Source organism: Salmo trutta, chromosome 25 (genome assembly GCF_901001165.1).
Source record: "Salmo trutta chromosome 25, fSalTru1.1, whole genome shotgun sequence".
Taxonomy (NCBI): domain Eukaryota; kingdom Metazoa; phylum Chordata; class Actinopteri; order Salmoniformes; family Salmonidae; genus Salmo; species Salmo trutta.
The window spans coordinates 45,281,749-45,301,913 of record NC_042981.1 but is presented as its reverse complement, the minus strand read 5'-3'; the positions used below and the strand labels follow the sequence as shown (position 1 = coordinate 45,301,913).

General features: G+C 44.2%; 1 protein-coding gene across 2 annotated transcripts in view; it reads left to right on the top strand.

Moving 5' to 3' along the window:
• The first annotated feature begins 242 nt into the window (after positions 1-242).
• The window catches only part of LOC115162612 (leucine-rich repeat and fibronectin type-III domain-containing protein 2), a 254,891-nt gene continuing 234,968 nt past the window's right edge, over positions 243-20,165 (top strand). For both annotated transcript variants that reach the window (XM_029714078.1, XM_029714077.1), the window contains exon 1: positions 243-740. The gene's annotated coding sequence lies outside the window, so the exon portion shown is untranslated. The remainder of the gene's footprint in view (positions 741-20,165) is intronic.

Below are 20,165 nucleotides of genomic sequence, written 5' to 3'. Positions count from 1 at the left end.
CCTTAATCCTTAGCAGCAAATTACAATACGCCACAATTGAAAACTACGCTACTCGTTTTGGTGTTATTTACTTAATCTTCCTAATGGCAAAGTGTCTTTACGCATGTAAATGAGTAGCTATGTTCTTACCATGCAACTATCCCCTTCTCCCCTTCTGCCTTTTCTGTGCGTAAACCATTGTTGGGTCTCGGGGACTCTCCGCGCTTGGACATGTAATTTCTTTCCTGAGAAAAATAACAATTGAATATTCTCTAATTTTAGGCTGAAGCAAGACTTTGGTTTATTTTGTTTCTTAATTTCATTCCTGACCTACTTGGATGTGTCTAGCACTCAATGATTCCTTTAAACAACAACTACAAACATGCAATGTTGTTTTAGAGGACGCACGAATTAGGTAGGGAAATACACGCAGAAACTATAGTGCCACTGGAGCACTTACAAAACCAATAGGAAGATGTGCATGCAGAGCTCCAACTAAGGCATTTTTCTAACAAATTTGAGGGGGAACTATACAAGTATGCTGTGAAGCTGTTGTCGCCGCTTGGCTATATCGGACCGACTTGGTTTTCGGTGTTACATTTTTCCCGAGGAGTCGTGAAAGGGAAGGATGCAGCTTTTTAGTTCGGTTTGCAGTTTGTCTCTTGGAATAAGACATGATGCCCTGGAAACACATGGGTAAACAACGACGATGAGAATATAACGTTTGATAGCACACCATGGATACGTATGTGGCTGTAAAGGTAAGGGTTGCGCTTTTTAATATATTATGCCATTGTCGGAGATGATCATTCTCTTAAATATTGTAAAACAGATATAAGGGCACTATAAAAAGAAAGACCGACAATTGAAAGGCTCTTGAATATGGTTTAGTAGTAAATATGTATTTTATGGGTTTTACAGCCTCAGTTGATGATGGTGGATGGATAACACTCAACATAGGCTACATAGATAAACCCACATAGATACACCCACTTGAGTGATAATGTGTGTGGGATTTATTGTATAAGGTGCACAACAAGTGTATTTTTTATATTGCATTTTAGCTTCAACAATCACACCGCTATACAAGCTACAGATAGTTGGAAGATGCACTTTATAGGTTAGAAATCGAATCGTCTCAGAGTAGGCTATTTATTTGACGACATGTAGAAATACAGCAACCTGCAATATTTTTGCATCGCCTTATTGAGCAAAACAGAAATATATACCGATGTGATTTCACTACATAGGTTTACCAAAAAGTAACTCAAGCCACGGTCAGTGAAAATTGTTTCGAGATCTGGAACCTATATCATTTTCCAAGTTCTGCAGTGTGTTGGATGGTTTGAGGGGTTAATTCAACCAGAGGGCAGCCATAGACTATATGCGAAAGCATGCGAACATAAAGTAACCTGTGTGTTTATAATGTGAAGATTTTGCACAGATTGAAAGTCGGGGTTCTAATTTGTTTCACGTCGATCCTACATCATATGTAGCCTACATATATTTTGTGGCGACGCGTGTGCTTGCTTTCATCAGTGTTTGGATAGGGACTGGTGTGTGTTGCTTTTCAAGGGGGTTACGTATGTGCACGCCCAATAACTAATGTGTGGGATTTTTTAACATGTCTCTCTAGCCTATTATTGTAGCCTATGTGATACTTCAAAGTATGACTCCACTATAAGGAACTTGACATCACAATAATTATAGCCATCTTTAATGACACTGATGAAAGAACGTTGTGCATGTGTTTTTGGGGAGACCGGAAGAGGGAGAGAAAGTGTGTGCGTGCCTACAGTGCGTGTGTCTGGGCTATACGCAATAGCTTTGTAAGCATCTGGTGTAGTTACTTCCCAACAATGCAGAGAGGAAAATGGAAAAATAATTTTAAAAAATAACACGAAAACTAAATACACAATGAGTAACAATAACTTGGCTAAATACATGGGGTACAAGTACCGAGGAGTAAGATGCAAATTAGGTAGAAATGGAAATATGTGACCGACCAGCTCCATTCGTTTTATGTAGCAAAATTTGAAATTGTGTTTTTTACATTGGATAAAAGTAGAGACAGTGCTAGAAAATAGTATATCATACTCTACAGTTGAGGAACAATGGGAAAGTAATTATGCTTTGAAAGTTGATAAAATTGTAACTTCATTTTTGAGAAAATGCCCCTTGAATACTTTTGGTACACCTACTGGAAAGCTCGTCTTTGTCTACACCCATTCAGCATCATTCTCTTAAGCCCTACCCCCACCACCTCTTTAAGGATTAACATGTGAGGCCATGTACTGAACAACCAAAGCTTTCAAGACTAAAGGCTGGTTTATACTACGGTTGTGTTTGTAAATTCAATCTGGAGTGCCAGAGTGCGCTCAGAGTGCGCTCTGGGCACTCCTAAACTCAGAGGGTTGTCAGATTGTCTGTTGGTAAATTCAGTGTGTTTCGCTTCTGGGGCATTCAGAGAGCGCACACTGGACACTCTGGTCAAGGAGTAGGGTTGATCCGAGCGTTCTGACCTAACAATAGCAGTCAAGTACGCAAGCTAACTGACTAACATTGGCTAGCTTGCTAGCTACTTCCAGACACAAAAATGAGAGAACAGCTCACTCTGACCATTTTACTCACCCTAGCAGAGCTGGTTAGGCTGTTTTTATGTTATCCAGAGCATTAGTGACCGTAACTGTGCTGCTGGCAACAATTCAATTAAGCATTTTTGCCAACATTACTGACACCGGCCATATTCAATGGGTGTTGAGCGTTTGTAAATTTGTCAGTTATTCTGCGCTCTGGTACACTCAGACGAGAGTGCTCTGAAATCAGAGTAGCTAGCCAGAGCGAATTTACGAAAGCACCCGAATGCCCATTGAGAATGCACAGCAACTATACCACTTAGCTAAGCTAAGAGTGACTGGAATAATGAAGTCAGTAAACATTGGGTAGTTAGTTAGATAGCATTTAGTTAATATACGGGCCGGTTTCATTTATTTGTAGCCAACTAACGTTAAGTAGCTAACTAACATACTAACTAACATACAGTACATACTGCTGTAATGATATGCTATGTGGTTCATAAGGATAGCGTATAGCGTACCTGACAAATTGTCACCCAACATAATGTGTAAGGTAACTTATTTGAAAAGTCATTACTTTATTACACTCATCAACATTTTCTTAACATTTGTCATAATTAGTTAAAGCAATTAACTTGAATCCGCTTATGTTGGATTTCATATTGGCTGCATATTTTCCGCCATTGGCTTCAAATCTGAAAACGAGATAAAGCCACAACCATTTTCCGAAGAATTGCATTATGGGCCCTAATAGCACAGAAATAGTGTCCATTGCTTGAATGCTTCGTATTTTGGCGAATATAGTACGACACCCGGGAACTTTTGGCATACTAACTATATCCATACTATGACCAATAAGCATACTATATATAATTTACGCCACAAATAGTACAGTTAGTGCGGTTAGTATGAGTATTCGAACACAGCTCTAGTTTCCTGAAACAAGTCACATATAGGTAGGGGTAAAGTGACTAGGCAACAGGATAGATAATAAACAGTAGCAGTAGCGTATGTCATGAGTCAAAATAGACTCATGACATCTGCTTATTTTTGATTGTAATTACATGTCAGGCTACATGCATGATCCAAACAGCACTTGCACACAAATATAATTGTAATCTCTGAAAACTCTGAAGGAGGGGTTAGACCTACATTGTATCAGATTTTTTTTTCCTTCTCAAGTCAATCCCACAAAATAGGGATTAGATTGAACCGATATAACATTCTTATTCCAACATAAAGCAGAGTTAATATTTAAAGTGCTTGGTGTTGCTTAGAATGAACAAAGACATTGGGCTCTCAAGCCCACAATGAATACATGGTGAATATACTAAGGAGCCCCACTGGACATACAGTACATGAATCAAAGTTGTTTCCACATAATTTCAATGATATGATTTTGAACCAATGTGGAATAGACGATAAATCGATGTCTGTGCCCAGTGGGGTGTCACTACACAGCAAAGACACTTGCTGTTTTATGTATTGTGAAGGCTTTTCAAAAAACAAACAAGCCAAGAGATTTGATCAAAAGTGCCCCATTGTTTAGCTGCATGTGGCATTCTTCCATAAAAAAAAGTATTTGTTGCTGTCACATTTTTGCATTTACGTTTTTGTTTTGTTTTCTCAGTCTTAATCTCTCTCTCACACACACACACACACACACACACACGCACACACAAGAGAGAGAAATAACTTACAACGTGAAGGGGAGGGATTTGTTTCTAATTCTGACCACACAAATTCTCGAAATGATGCTCTGGACAAACAAACCTGCATTTTTACCATGGTATATTTAACTACTGCACAATGGGGATTGACTATTGTTGACCCTGATGTGGATAAAACTACAGATATCCACTTTGCGTTACACTTTGTGATTCATTCCCAATACATGGTGTCTGCCAAGCGCTGACATCTGTATAGGAAATGGCCCTCAAGGGGTTAATGCTGAATGTGCACACTGCCAATCATTGAAAGAGATATAGGTCTAGTTTGACAGGCAAACACAATCAGTGGACGCATCACATGAATGCGGGGTTGAGCTGAAATGTAGGCCAATGCTACTCCAGGGATATCTTGGATCTGTGCAGGAGGCAACAGCGGAAAGTTGTTTTTGTGCATGGGAAATTATAAAGAGAAAGAAAGAAAGAGAGTTAGAGGGATACAGAGAGAGGGAAAGAGACAGACAAACAAACAAAGAGAGAAAGAAGGGGAATTATATTAGAGAACAATTAAAGATGATTAAAGATGGATATGACTTTCAACCGTGATCATTTGCATACACTGTGAATACACCCTCAAAGATACAAGTCCTGTTATGTGTGTTTGTTTTGTTTATGACATAATGACAAGTGGTCCCTGATGGTGGTAAATGAAGGATAGGTAGAGTAGCATAAATGGATCCTAAGAGGGCATGAGGAGGTTGGGAATAGGAAAACATAGGGGGTAGGGAATCCTTCCAAATAACATTGAAGTTTTTCTCTCACATGATATGTTGCATAATATGATACACTTAAAAAAATATTCCAGGCACAGAAACAAACAATAATAGAATACAATTACTAATGGTGCACGCAACGTGTTTTGACAGGTGTCTTCCTCAGGCAGTCTATAATATTCCTGATGATAACACAAGTTCAGGTGCACCTCAAGGGCCTGTTCTAACTATGGTTAATTACAGGAACCCGGTTACTGAGATTTACCGAGATTTCCCACCCTAAACCACTCCCTTTTCCCGGGATAAATCACTGCGAGAAACCAGAAAATTAGAATAAATTATTTATATCAACAGCATGACCTGAAATGGAACTGTTAAATGATATGCAATGTCTAAATCTGGCTACTCTACGGTCTTCTCTGCTCTCTGCAATATCAATCATCAACTCTCATGGTGGGGACAGACAGCCCATGTCAGTTTGGAGTGCAGTTCACAATGCATGCAGACCTACAGTTGAGTCGGGAGTTTACATACACTTAGGTTGGAGTCATTAAAACTCGTTTTTCAACCACTCCACAAATTTCTTGTTAACAAACTAGAGTTTTGGCAAGTCGGTTAGGACATCTACTGTGTGCATGACACAAGTAGTTTTTCCAACAATTGTTTACAGACTGATTATTTCACTTATAATTCACTGTATCACAATTCCAGTGGGTCAGAAGTTTACATACACTAAGTTGACTGTGCCTTTAAACAGCTTGGAAAATTCCAGAAAATTATGTCATGGCTTTAGAAGCTTCTGATAGGCTAATTGACATCGTTTGAATCAATTGGAGGTGTACCTGTGGATGTATTTCAAGGCCTACCTTCAAACTCAGTGCGCCGGAAGAAATGGCAGCAGTTTTACGGGCGCCCAACCAATTGTGCTATTATGTGTTTTTTTTCTCGTGTTATTTGTAACGTATTTTGTACATAATGTTTCTGCAACCTTATCTTATGGCAAAAAAGAGCTTCTGGATATCAGGACAGCAATCACTCACCTCGGATTAGACAAAGATTGTTTCAAGAACAAGGAGGGCGCACAAGACATTCTCCAAACACAGCCCACAGGGCCGACATCGCCGTTATTTGCAAGAGGAAGCGACACAGGTACAGAGGACAAAGAGACGGATGCCTGGTCAGGACCCGGAGAATGCGAGTGGGAAAGCTGCCATTACCGTCAATACTACTCGCCAACGTGCAATCATTGGACAATAAATTAGGTGAGGTACGATCACGAATATCCTACCAACGGGACTTCAAAAACTGTAATATCCTATGTTTCACGGAATCGTGGCTGAATGACGACATGGATATTCAGCTAGCTGGATATACGCTGCGGAAAGATAGAACAGCACACTCCGGTAAGACGAGGGGGGGGCGGTCTGTGCATATTTCTAAACAGCAGCTGGTGCACAAAATCTAAGGAAGTCTCTAGATTTTGCTCGCCTGAAATAGAGTATATTGTGATAAATTGCAGGCCACACTACTTGCCTAGAGAGTTTACAGCTGTACTTTTCGTGGCTGTTTATTTACCACCACAGACAGATGCTGGCACTAAGACCGCACTCAGTCAGCTGTATAAGGAAATAAGCAAACAGGAAACCGCTCACCCAGAGGCGGCGCTCCTAGTGGCCGGAGACTTTAATGCAGGGAAACTTAAATCAGTTCTACCAAATTTCTATCAACATGTTAAATGTGCAACCAGAGGGATTCCTGCTTACAAGCAAAAATTAAAGCCGGGAGCACCAGTGACTCGGTCTATAAAAAAGTGGTCAGATGAAGCAGATTCCAAACTACAGGATTGTTTTGCTATCACAGATTGGAACATGTTCCGGGATTCTTCCGATGGCATTGAGGAGTACACCACATCAGTCCCTGGCTTTATCAATAAGTGCATCTAGGACGTCGTCCCCACAGTGACTGTACGTATATACCCCAACCAGAAGCCATGGATTACAGGCAACATTCGCACTGAGCTAAAGGGTAGAGCTGCCGCTTTCAAGGTGTGGGACTCTAACCCGGAAGCTTACAAGAAATCCTGCTATGTCCTGCGACGAACTATCAAACAGGCAAAGGGTCAATACAGGGCTAAGATTTAATCACACTACACCGGCTCCGACGCTCGTCTTATGTGGCAGGGCTTGCAAACTATTACAGACTACAATGGAAAGCACAGCTGCGAGCTGCCCAGTGACATGAGCCTACCAGATGAGCTAAACCACTTCTATGCTCGCTTCGAGGCAAGCAACACTGAGGCATGCATGAGAACATCAGCTGTTCCAGACGACTGTGTGATCACGCTCTCTGTAGCCGACGTAAGACCTTTAAACAGGTTACCAGGACGGGTGCTCCGGGCATGTGCTGACCAACTGGCAGGTGTCTTCACTGACATTTTCAACATGTCCCTGATTGAGTCTGTAATACCAACATGTTTCAAGCAGACTACCATAGTCCCTGTGCCCAAGAATACAAAGGCAACCTGCCTAAATGACTACAGACCCGTAGCACTCACGTCCGTAGCCATGAAGTGCGTTGAAAGGTTGGTACTGGCTCACATCAACAATATTATCCAAGAAACCCTAGACCCACTCCAATTTGCATACCGCCCAAACAGATCCACAGATGATGCAATCTCTATTGCACTCCACACTGCCATTTCCCACCCGGACAAAAGGAACACTTATGTGAGAATGCTATTCATTGACTACAGCTCAGCGTTCAACACCATAGTACCCTCAAAGCTCATCACTAAGCTAAGGATCCTGGGACTAAACACCCCCCGTCTACAACTTGATCCTGGACTTCCTGATGGGCCGCCCCCAGGTGGTGGGGGTGGGTAGCAACACATCTGCCACGCTGATCCTCAACACTGGATCTCCCCAAGGGTGCATGCTCAGTCATCTCCTGTTCTCCCTGTTCACCCACGACTGCATGGCCAGGCACGACTCCAACACCATCATTAAGTTTGCAGATGACACAACAGTGGTTGGCCTGATCACCGACAACGACAAGACAGCCTATAGGGAGGAGGTCAGAGACCTGGCCGGGTGGTGCCAGAATAACAACCTATCCCTCAACGTTACCAAGACTAAGGAGATGATTGTGGACTACAGGAAAAGGAGGACCGAGCACGCCCCCATTCTCATCGACGGGGCTGTAGTGGAGCAGGTTGAGAGCTTCAAGATTCTTGGTGTCCACATCAACAAGAAACTAGAATGGTCCAAACACACTAAGACAGTCGTGAAGAGGGCACGACAAAGCCTATTCCCCCTCAGGAAACTAAAAAGATTTGTCATGGGTCCTGAGATCCTCAAAAGGTTCTACAGCTGCAACATCGAGAGCATCCTGACTGGTTGCATAACTGCCTGGTACGGCAATTGCTCGGCCTTTGACTGCAAGGCACTACAGAGGGTAGTGCGTACGGCGCAGTACATCACTGGGGCTAAGCTGCCTGCCATTTAGGACCTCTACACCAGGCTGTGTCAGAGGAAGGCCCTAGTCATAGACTGTTCCCTCTAGTGCCAAGTCTAGGAAAAAAAGGCTTCTCAACAGTTTTTACCCAAAAGCCATAAGACTCGTGAACAGGTAATCAAATGGCTACCCGGACTATTTGCATTGTGCGCCCCCCAACCCCTGTTTTTTTACGCTGCTGCTACTCTCTGTTTATCATATATTCGTAGTCACTTTAACTATACATTCATGTACATACTACCTCAATTGGGCCGACCAACCAGTTCTCCCGCACATTGGCTAAGCGGGCTATCTGCATTGTGTCCCTCAACCCACCACCCGCCAACCCCTCTTTGACGCTACTGCTACTCTCTGTTCATCATATATACTTAGTCACTTTAACCAAATTTACATGTACATACTACCTCAATCAGCTGGACTAACCGGTGTCTGTATCTAGCCTCGCTACTTTTATAGCCTTTCTTTTTACTGTTTTATTTCTTTACTTACCTATTGTTCACCTACATTTACATTTACATTTAAGTAATTTAGCAGACGCTCTTATCCAGAGCGACTTACAAATTGGTGCATTCACCTTACGATATCCAGTGGAACAACCACTTTACAATAGTGCATCTAAATCTTTTAGGGGGGGGGGGGTAGAAGGATTACTTTATCCTATCCCAGGTATTCCTTAAAGAGGTGGGGTTTCAGGTGTCTCTGGAAGGTGGTGATTGACTCCGCTGTCCTGGCGTCGTGAGGGAGCTTGTTCCACCATTGGGGTGCCAGAGCAACGAACAGTTTGGACTGGGCTGAGTGGGAACCGTGCTTCCTCAGAGGTAGGGAGGCCAGCAGGCCAGAGGTGGATGAACGCAGTGCCCTTGTTTGGGTGTAGGGCCTGATCAGAGCCTGAAGGTATGGAGGTGCCGTTCCCCTCATAGCTCCGTAGGCAAGCACCATGGTCTTGTAGCGGATGCGAGCTTCAACTGGAAGCCAGTGGAGAGAGCGGAGGAGCGGGGTGACGTGAGAGAACTTGGGAAGGTTGAACACTAGACGGGCTGCGGCGTTCTGGATGAGTTGTAGGGGTTTAATGGCACAGGCAGGGAGCCCATCCAACAGCGAGTTGCAGTAATCCAGACGGGAGATGACAAGTGCCTGGATTAGGACCTGCGTCGCTTCCTGTGTGAGGCAGGGTCGTACTCTGCGAATGTTGTAGAGCATGAACCTACAGGATCGGGTCACCGCCTTGATGTTAGTGGAGAACGACAGGGTGTTGTCCAGGATCACGCCAAGGTTTTTAGCACTCTGGGAGGAGGACACAAGGGAGTTGTCAACCGTGATGGCGAGATCATGGAACGGGCAGTCCTTCCCCGGGAGGAAGAGCAGCTCCGTCTTGCCGAGGTTCAGCTTGAGGTGGTGATCCGTCATCCACACTGATATGTCTGCCAGACATGCAGAGATGCGATTCGCCGCCTGGTTATTAGAAGGTGAAAGGAGAAGATGAATTGTGTGTCGTCTGCATAGCAATGATAGGAGAGACCATGTGAGGATATGACAGAGCCAAGTGACTTGGTGTATAGCGAGAATAGGAGAGGGCCTAGAACAGAGCCCTGGGGGACACCAGTGGTGAGAGCGCGTGGTGCGGAGACAGATTCTCGCCACGCCACCTGGTAGGAGCGACCTGTCAGGTAGGACGTTATCCAAGCGTGGGCCGCGCCGGAGATCCCCAACTCGGAGAGGGTGGAGAGGAGGATCTGATGGTTCACAGTATCAAAGGCAGCAGATAGGTCTAGAAGGATGAGAGCAGAGGAGAGAGAGTTAGCTTTATCAGTGCGGAGAGCCTCCGTGACACAGAGAAGAGCAGTCTCAGTTGAATGCCCAGTCTTGAAACCTGACTGATTAGGATCAAGAAGGTCATTCTGAGAGAGATAGCAGGAGAGCTGGCCAAGGACGGCACGTTCAAGAGTTTTGGAGAGAAAAGAAAGAAGGGATACTGGTCTGTAGTTGTTGACATGGGAGGGATCGAGTGTAGGTTTTTTCAGAAGGGGTGCAACTCTCGCTCTCTTGAAGACGGAAGGGACGTAGCCAGCGGTCAAGGATGAGTTGATGAGCGAGGTGAGGTAGGGGAGAAGGTCTCCGGAAATGGTCTGGAGAAGAGAGGAGGGGATAGGGTCAAGTGGGCAGGTTGTTGGGCGGCCGGCCGTCACAAAACGCGAGATTTCATCTGGAGAGAGAGGGGAGAAAGAGGTCAAAGCACAGGGTAGGGCAGTGTGAGCAGGACCAGCGGTGTCGTTTGACTTAGCAAACGAGGATCGGATATCGTCAACCTTCTTTTCAAAATGGTTGACGAAGTCATCCGCAGAGAGGGAGGAGGGGGGGGAGGGGGAGGAGGATTCAGGAGGGAGGAGAAGGTAGCAAAGAGCTTCCTAGGGTTAGAGGCAGATGCTTGGAATTTAGAGTGGTAGAAAGTGGCTTTAGCAGCAGAGACAGAAGAGGAGAATGTAGAGAGGAGGGAGTGAAAGGATGCCAGGTCCGCAGGGAGGCGAGTTTTCCTCCATTTCCGCTCGGCTGCCCGGAGCCCTGTTCTGTTAGCTCGCAGTGAGTTGTCAAGCCACGGAGCAGGAGGGGAGGACCGAGCCGGCCTGGAGGATAGGGGACAGAGAAAATCAAAGGATGCAGAAAGGGAGGAGAGGAGGGTTGAGGAGGCAGAATCAGGAGATAGGTTGGAGAAGGTTTGAGCAGAGGGAAGAGATGATAGGATGGAAGAGGTGAGAGTAGCGGGAGAGAGAGAGCGAAGGTTGGGACGGCTCAATACCATCCGAGTAGGGGATCACCTAATACCTTTTTTGCACTGTTGGTTAGAGCCTGTAAGTAAGCACTTCACCGTAAGGTCTACAGCTGTTGTATTCGGCGCACGTTACAAATAAACTTTGATTTGATCGATCTTTGCTTGACATCATGAGAAACTGAAAATAAATCAGCCAAGAGCTCAGAAAAAAAATTGTAGAACTCCACAAGTCTGGTTCATCCTTGGGAGCAATTTCCAAATGCCTGAAGGTACCACGTTCATCTGTACAAACAATAATACCAAAGTTTAAACACCATGGGACCACGCAGCTGTCATACTGCTCATGAAGGAGACGTGTTCTGTCTCCTAGAGATGAACGCACTTTGGTGCGAAAAGTACAAATCAATCCCAGAACAACAGTAAAGGTGAAGATGCTGGAGGAAACAGGTACAAAAGTATCTATATCCACAGTAAAACGAGTCCTATATCGACATAACCTGAAAAGCCGCTCAGCAAGGAAGAAGCCACTGCTCCAAAACCGCCATAAAATCCAGACTACGGTTTGCAACTGCACATGGGGACAAAGATCATACTTTTTGGAGAAATGTCCTCTGGTCGGATGAAACAAAAATAGAACTGTTTGGTCATAATGACCATTGTTATGTTTGGAGGAAAAAGGGCGATGCTTGCAAGCCGAAGAACACCATCTCAACCGTGAAGCGCGGTGGGTGGCAGCATCATGTTGTGGGGGTGCTTTGCTGCAGGAGGGACTGGTGCCCTTCACAAAATAGATGGCATCATGAGGATGGAAAATTATGTGGATATATTGGAGCAACATCTCAAGACATCAGTCAGGAAGTTAAAGCTTGTGGCAATATGGCTTAAGGACCTCAAAGTCAAGGTATTGGAGTGGCGGATGTAGCTGCTTTCTTGGCGTTCATGTGATTCTAACGAAGCTCATATGCCTGATGACTGTCTAATCAAAGCATTGCTTGTCCAACACGTGCGCGTTGATAGCCGCCATGTTGAGCATGTTGTAGAACACCGCATCAGGCCAGCCGAGTACCTCCTTTTACAGAGTACAGTCTTGCCATCTGGTTATCTTGGAAATTTAATCCCTGCACGATCTAAATTAAGCATTTACATTACATTTTAGTCATTTAGCAGACGCTCTTATCCAGAGAGTGAATGCATAGATTTCATACATTTTTTCTCCATACTGGTCCCCTGTGGGTATCGAACCCACAACCCTGGCATTGCAAACACCATGCTCTACCAACTGAGCCACACAGGACCCCGTGCCCTGCACTCTTGGCCTCGCACAACGCTAGCAGTGAACATTTTGCAGAAACATAACACTATGTTGCATATCTCACTGCTTTCTTCCATGTGCTGTGCTCTGCTGACGCCAAGTAATCAACACTTATTATGAATATATTGTGTTCAGTAAACCCATGGAATATGGTGTCAATAATATTTTTTACAAATCTATTAGCAAGTACAAATTATAAGTGCATAACTATGTCGTAATTGTCCATGAAGAAAAATTCTTGGAAAAAGTATTTATCATTGTGTTGAAATGTTTTCATAAACCATGTTCAATATTTGATTGGCAATAAAAAATGTTGATGTTGGTCACATTACTGCTAACTAATGTGAGGTAGTCATACTGTGCAGTTCCAAAATAATCGAAATGGTGGCAGCCTAAACCACAAATTAATGTTTTGCATGAAAAAGTTTGAGTTATGTGCAATATATCAGGATTGGCATTTTATGTTGGAACTGCATGAACTCACTGTACCTAATTAGTTACACAATAACAAATACACCTCCTCCAACACCCCTGTAGTAACAACTCTTCACAATTTTACACAGTACTAGGATGTTAGTCCATCCATAAACATGAGAAATTAAACAAAATTCAACTGTAGGTGCAAACCTGGTTATGACTCATTCCAAAGCGTGTAAGTATGTATACCTTTGCCAATTGTCATGATGCATTCTATCTTGGGTCATTGGGCTCCTAAGCCAGGTATGTAAACATCTCAATGGACTGAATTGGTCAGCGCGGCCTGTATGATTGCCTTCGGTGACAGGAACATATCAGGGTCTAACAATTTATACACACAGGACAATGCAGAAGTGGCATTATTTAATTTTTTTTTTAGGTAATGTTTAGCAAGGACTACTTCCTCTGGCTTGAGAGGAATATGCAATGTTTGTCTTGAGTGGGCCTCCCCTCTCTCTATGATATCCTATGTTTTCTGCTCTCCTCTCTTCCTTGCTGTTTGAAGTTATGCTTTCCTGGATCTTCTATATTATTACAGACACTTCATGAAAATGGCGCTGACAGAGAGGGCTGCCTCGCTTCTTGCTCTTAGGAAACTTTGCAGTATTTAGTTTTTTATGTATTATTTCTTACATTGTTAGCCCAGAAGTGTTTTTGTGTTATTACATACAGCCAGGAGGAACTATTGGATATTAGAGCGGTGGCAACTCACCAGCACTACCAGCATCACGACCAGGAATGTGACTTTCCCGAAGCAGATCCTTTGTCCGCACCCCCCAGAGCAATTGAACTGATTTCTGAAGCCGACCCAAAACAACCCCCAGCGAAGAAGAGGTACTCGGAGTGGTCTTCTAGTCCGATATAGGAGGCGCACACACCACCCACCGCTTCCGAGTATATTAGTCGCTAATGTTCGGTCCCTGGATAATAAAGTTTACGAGCTCAGGGCGCGAGTCTCTTTCCAGAGAGACATCAGGGATTGTAACATGCTCTGCTTCCCGGAAACATGGCTCTCTCGGGATTTACTGTCCGTATCGGTCCAGCCAGCTGGATTCTCAGTTCATCGCACAGAAAGGAATAAATATCTCTCCGGGAAGAAGGGCGGGGGTGTATGTTTCATGATTAACTACTCATGGTGTAATTGTGATAACATACAGGAACTCAAGTCCTTTTGTTCACCCGATCTAGAATACCTCACAATCAAAATGCCAACCGTATTATCTTCCAAGAGAATTCTCATCGGTTATTGCTACGGCTTTGTATATCCCCCTCAAGCTGATACCACGACAGCCCTCAAAGAACTCCACTGGACTTTATGCAAACTGGAAACCACATATCCTGAGGCTGCATTTATTGTAGCTGGGGATTTTAACAAAGCACATTTTAGAAAAAGGATGCCGAAGTTCTATCAACATATCGACTGTAGTACTTGTGCTCCCAAAACACTGTTACTCCAACTTCCGGGATGCCTATAATGCCCTCCCCCGCCCTCCTTTCAGCAAATCTAACCACGACATAATTTTGCTCATCCCTTCCTATAGGCAGAAACTCAAACAGGAAGAACCCGTGCTAAGGACTATTCAATGCTGGTCAGACTAATCGGAATCCACGCTTCAAGATTTTTTTGATCACACAGACTGGGATATTTTCCGGGTACTTCCGAGAATAACACTGACGAATACACTGATTCGGTGACTGAGTTTATCAGGAAGTGTATAGGAGATGTTGTACCCACTGTGACTATTAAAACCTACCCTAACCAGGAACTGTGGATAGATGCCAGCATTCGAAAATGCGAACCACCGCATTTAACCATGACAAGGTGACTGGGAATATGGCAGAATACAGTGTAGTTATTCTCTCTCCGCAAGGCAATCAAACAGGCAAAATGTCAGTATAGAGACAAAGTGGAGTCGCAATTCAACGGCTCAGACACAAGACTTATGTGGCAGGGTCTACAGACAATCACAGACCACAAAAGAAAAACCAGCCACATCGCGGACACCGATGTCTTGCTTCCAGACAAGCTAAACACCTTCTTTACCCGCTTTGAGGATAACACAGTCCCACCGATGCGGCCGACTACCAAGGACTCTGTGTTACGTCCTGACCATAGAAAGCTGTTATTTTCTATGGTAGAGTAGGTCAGGGCGTGACAGGTTTTTTTTCTAGTTTAGATTTTCTATGTTGTAATGTTCTAGTTGTTGTATTTCTATGTTGTTGTTTTTTGGGGATGATCTCCAATTAGAGATAGGTCATTGTTGTCTCTAATTGGAGATACTTAAGTAGTTGTTTTTCCCACCTGGGTTTGTGGGAGAGTTAGTTTTGAGTTAGTGTATGTTGCACCTCTTCGTCACGGTTTGTTGTTTTTGTTCTTTCGTTTATTTGTGTATCTTGTATATTTTCACAGTTCAATAAAATATGTGGAACGATACACACGCTGCACTTTGGTCCGCTCCTTCCGACGGACGACGTGACACTCTGGGCTCTCCTTCTCCGTGGCCAACGGCATCCCTAGCCACATCCTCAGAGCATGTGCAGACCAACTGGCTGGTGTGTTTACGGACATATTCAATCTCTCCCTATCCCAGTCTGCTGTCCCCACATGCTTCAAGATGGCCACCATTGTTCCAGTACCCAAGAAAGCAATGGTAACTGAACTAAATGACTATCACCCGTAGCACTCACTTCTGTCATCATGAAGTGCGTTGAGAGACTAGTCAAGGCTTGTCACCTAAAACCCTCACAAACTTTTCCAGATGCACAATCGAGAGAATCCTGTCGGGCTGTATCACCGCTTGGTACGGCAACTGCACCGCCCGCAACTGCAGGGCTCTCCAGAGGGTGGTGCAGTCTGCCCAACGCATCACCGGGCTACCTGCCCTCCAGGACACCTACAGCACCTGGTCACAGGAAGGCCAAAAAGATCATCAAGGACAACAACCACCCGAGCCACTGCCTGTTCACCCCGCTATCATCCAGAAGTCGATGTCAGTACAGGTGCATCAAAGCTGTGACCGAGAGACTGAAAAACAGCTTCTGTCTCAAGGCCATCAGACTGTTAAATAGCCATCACTAGCACATAGAGGCTGGTGCCTATATACATAGACTTGAAATCACTGTCCTCTTTAATAAATGGATCATTAGTCACTTTAATAATGTCTAAATATCTTGCATTACCCATCTCGTATGGGATCGGCAGGTAGCCTAGTGATTAGAGTGTTGGGCCAGTAACCGAAAGGTTGGTAGATCGAATCCCTTAGCTGATAAGGTAAAAGTCTGTGGTTCTGCCCCTGAACAAGGCAGTTAACCCACTGTTCCTAGGTCGTCTTTGTAAATAGGAATTTGTTCTTAACTGACTTGCCTAGTAAATAAAAAAATATGTATATGCTATTAAACTGTATCTTATTTTATGCCGCTCTGACATTGCTCGTCCATATATGTTTATATTCTTAATTCCATTAATTTACAAGATTTGTGTGTATTGGGTATATGTTGTGTAATTGTTAGACTTTACTTGTTAGATATTACGGCACTGTCAGAGCTAGAAGCACAAGCATTTCGCTACACCCGCAATAACATCTGCTAAACACGTGTATGTGACCAATAAAGTTTGATTTGAGACGGCGTAGTATCAGTGCCGTAGCGATATGGAGTATTCTGAACAGACAAACACACACATAAGCAATATACGCACGCACACACACACACACACACACACACACACACACACACACACACACACACACACACACACACAATATGAACAACAGACATATCATGTTTACCTGAATTGAGCTAAAGGCAGAATCTGTTGTCATTTCTGTTCCTCAATGATATTAGCAGTTCACTCAATCTTAAACCTGATTAACATTCAACTGTCTTACCGTTCAGTAACCACAATACCTGTGTTCTCTCTCTGTAGCTTTAGCAACAAAATTGAAATGCGTGCCACCATGAGGCAAAACAGATGAGGTTGGCTTAGATAGTTAACATGTAAAGTATATTTAATCTCCAACGTTTATTGAAATCAAATGCATTTGCAGAATGCAAATACATCGTTACAGTTGTCAGTTAGCAAGCTAGCGAATTTTAACCATATTTGCATTGACATTAAATCAGTCAAAACATCTCAAAATAAGACATGGTATCAATAACATAAGCCACTTATGATTCCCACACATGGCAGTGTCATTCTTTCTAGCAATTTGGGCATCCAGAATCACAACAGGCTGACCTGTGCTCCTTGGAAGCGTGCACATAGTTTTTTTGACATTGTCAGCCAACCCATCTATGTAGCTAGATGCTAAATAATTGTATTGTGAACACACAAACACACTCTTTCCACTTACTCCTGCAAATACAACAACTGTCTCTGTGTTTGATGAGCTGCATCTTCAATTCCGTATCTTCATCTTCTATAAATTGGGGGAAAAATTCAACGTTAGCACAATAACTGTTTGTTATTTTGGAATGTTTTGAAAGTGTCTGAAAAAGTGTTCTATTGGAAAAGTGTGGTTACTAGCTAGCTACATTTTGATTTTGGATCCTGCGACGCATTTGGTATCAGTTGCTGGCACCGCTGCTACCTGTCCAGGGATCCTGCCAACTGAGGGTCTGATGAGCTGTTTGTCGTAGATCCCTACTGTTTGTTGCTGTTTCCATCTTCACTGTGACCTGCCCGGTCTGGAATTGCGGGGAGTAACAGCGTGGCCTACATTGCTACCATGACAAAGACCAAAGTCGGTGGGAATACCGTTGAGGACAGTGGTGTCTCTCTATCACAGGTAAATGATATTTTAAATGAACAAAAATAGTTCTACAAGCAGTTGCTACAACAACAAGAAAATTGCTTCAAGTGTTGTGTATAAATACTGATGGAGTTAATTAATAAAATAATGGATGACCTGACCAGAGAGGTCCAGGACCTGAAGAACAGTTTGCAGTTCTCCCAGGGTCAGCTCGATGAGTTTAAAAACGGCAAGATGACAACAATTTCTAAGTCATTGAGAGAGAACATTAGTTCTGTATGTGAATCCATGATAAGAATGACAGAGAAATCCGATTATCTCGAAGGACAATCATGGCGGAACAATATTGTTGTAGACGGAATTGCAGAATCTCCACATGAGACTTGGACGGAGTCTGAGGACAAAGTGAGGGACATGATCTTGGAGAAACTGAAGATGGACCACAGGAAGATTGAGTTGGCGCACGCCCACAGGACAGGAAAACCCACCACCGGCCCAAGTGACAGGCCCAGGCCTATAGTTGTCAAGCTCCTGAGGTTCAAGGACAAGGTAGTGGTTCTGGAAAGAGCCAAGAACTTAAGGCGAACTTACATCTTCCTCAACGAGGACTATCCTGAAGCTGTGCACCAGAAGAGAAAATAACTTATCCCAGCATGAAACCTGCCAGAGGGTGTTGGGACATTGCTTACATCCGTTGTGACAGGCTCATTTTCCACCCTCCCTCCCAAATGTCTGGACGGGATGAGACAGCCAAGCCTATCTGTTCGTAGCTTTAACCCCGCAGCACACACACACACACTTACACACACCAACTGATTAATGAACTGCTAAATGTATGTTTTCTTTCTCTTGCTTTGTTTGTTCATTTCCATATTTTCCATATATTTATCTTTGAGAAGCTATCCAGGAAAGGGCTGAAAATAGCCCATATTAATATATGTAGCCTTAGAAATAAGGTTCATGAAATCAATAGCTTATTAACATCAGATAACATTCATGTATTAGCCATTTCTGAGACTCACTTAGATAATTCCTTTGATGGTATAGCAGTAGCAATAGAAGGATATAACATACACTGCTCAAAAAAATAAAGGGAATACTTTTTTCTTTACATAGTTGAATGTGCTGACAACAAAATCACACTAAAATAATCAATGGAAATCCAATTTATCAACCCATGGAGGTTTGGATTTGGAGTCACACTCAAAATTAAAGTGGAAAACCACACTACAGGCTGATCCAACTTTGATGTAATGTCCTTAAAACAAGTCAAAATGAGGCTCAGTAGTGTGTGTGGCCTCCACGTGCCTGTATGACCTCCCTACAACGCCTGGGCATGCTCCTGATGAGGTGGCAGATGGTCTCCTGAGGGATCTCCTCCCAGACCTGGACTAAAGCATCCGCCAACTCCTGGACAGTCTGTGGTACAACGTGGCGTTGGTGGATGGAGCGAGACATGATGTCCCAGATGTGCTCAATTGGATTCAGGTCTGGGGAACGGGCGGGCCAGTCCATAGCATCAATGTCTTCCTCTTGCAGGAACTGCTGACACACTCCAGCCACATGAGGTATAGCATTGTCTTGCATTAGGAGGAACCCAGGGCCAACCGCACCAGCATATGGTCTCACAAGGGGTCTGAGGATCTCATCTCGGTACCTAATGGCAGTCAGGCTACCTCTGGCGAGCACATGGAGGGCTGTGCGGCCCCCCAAAGAAATGCCACCCCACACCATGACTGACCCACCGCCAAACCGGTCATGCTGGAGGATGTTGCAGGCAGCAGAACGTTCTCCACAGCGTCTCCAGACTCTGTCACATCTGTCACATGTGCTCAGTGTGAACCTGCTTTCATCTGTGAAGAGCACAGGGCGCCAGTGGCGAATTTGCCAATCTTGGTGTTCTCTGGCAAATGCCAAACGTCCTGCACGGTGTTGGGCTGTAAGCACAACACCCACCTGTGGACGTCGGGCCCTCATACCACCCTCATGGAGTCTGTTTCTGACCGTTTGAGCAGACACATGCACATTTGTGGCCTGCTGGAGGTCATTTTGCAGGGCTCTGGCAGTGCTCCTCCTGCTCCTCATTGCACAAAGGTGGAGGTAGCGGTCCTGCTGCTGGGTTGTTGCCCTCCTACGGCCTCTTCTACGTCTCCTGATGTACTGGCCTGTCTCCTGGTAGCGCCTCCATGCTCTGGACACTACGCTGACAGACACAGCAAACCTTCTTGCCACAGCTCGCATTGATGTGCCATCCTGGATGAGCTGCACTACCTGAGCCACTTGTGTGGGTTGTAGACTCCGTCTCATGCTACCACTAGAGTGAAAGCACCGCCAGCATTCAAAAGTGACC